Here is a 1,243-nt window from a genome sequence, read left to right as displayed (position 1 = left end):
TGAGCTTATCCCTCCCTCTGTCGCCCAGAGCCTTTTCACTCCTCGTGCTGGTGCCTCCCAGCTAAGGCCCTGCCACGGGCACTGCCAGGCTGTGGTCCAGGGGTCATCTGCTGGGGGACGGTTTTGGCTCAAGAGGAGGGAGCACCTCCGCTGAGCTGCCTGCAATGGGACAGGTGGCCCTGAGAGGCTTCAGGCCTCAGGTGAGCACCTGCCTGTCAGGGCTGCCGCTGTGGGTGGCCTGGAGCAGGCTTTCCGTCCAGGCTGGAACGGTGCTTGGGCGGCAGCATCCCCAGGAAGAGGGGGCAGAGCGCTGCAACACATGCAGGCTTCCTACTGCACATCAGGAGCCGCTGTGCTCAGGCACCCCCAGAGGAGCACGGATGCGGCTGGGAGGAAGGAGCCCTCAGAGCCCGCCCCCCACCACTGACCCTGACCCTGACCACAAGCTGAGGCTGCAGGGTCCAGAGCAAGGCAACAGCACCTCTCGCCCACCCCTCTAGCCCCTGCTGTCCTATAGCCACAATCTTGACGTGAACAGGAGACCTGGGGGCTCTGACCGGGGATGGGGGCGGGGCTCTAATTCCACATAATAACTCCTTATAGAGCTGACCTGTGCCAGTGCGCTCCTGGCGCCCCTCTGGGGGCTGAGCATCAGGACAGTCAAGGATCCTGTGTGGGAGGGCCGGCTGTACCCAGCCGGAAAAGGGGCAGGGAGGAAAAGCAGAAAGCCCCGATTGCCCCCTGTCCCTTTGCTGGGTAGGAAGAGAGCTGGAGCCAAGTAGCTGTTCCTTGGCCGTCTGAACGGGAAGGACATACTGAGGGTCTCGCCCCACATCCAGGGGTCTCCAGGGCCTGTCTACCCCTGTGCCCTCAGCCCACCTTCTTTCCTAGTGGCTCCCCCACCTTCCCTGCACCCCCCCCAATTCCCCAGCCCACCTTGCCCTGGCTTGGTTCCTCATCCATCCTCCCCCACAGGGGGTCTCCTTGGCCCACTTACTCCTGGCAGGGGTCCTGGTCGCCTTCTCCCCTGTGGGTCCCCCAGCCCACCTTCTCCCCCAAGGAATCCCCCTGCCCACCTTCTCCCTGGAAAGTCCCCCAGACCACCTTCTTCTCCTCCAGAGGGGTGTCCGGCCCATCTTCTCCCCCAGGGGGGTCGCCGTGCCCTCCTCCCCGGGCCCACATTCCCAGAGAGGGGTCCTCCAGCCCACCTTCTCCCTCACAGGTGTCCCCCGGCCCTCCTTCT

This window comes from Ursus maritimus, unplaced genomic scaffold, assembly GCF_017311325.1.
Source record: "Ursus maritimus isolate PB19 unplaced genomic scaffold, ASM1731132v1 scaffold_34, whole genome shotgun sequence".
Lineage (NCBI taxonomy): Eukaryota > Metazoa > Chordata > Mammalia > Carnivora > Ursidae > Ursus > Ursus maritimus.
Note: the sequence above shows the minus strand (reverse complement) of the source record.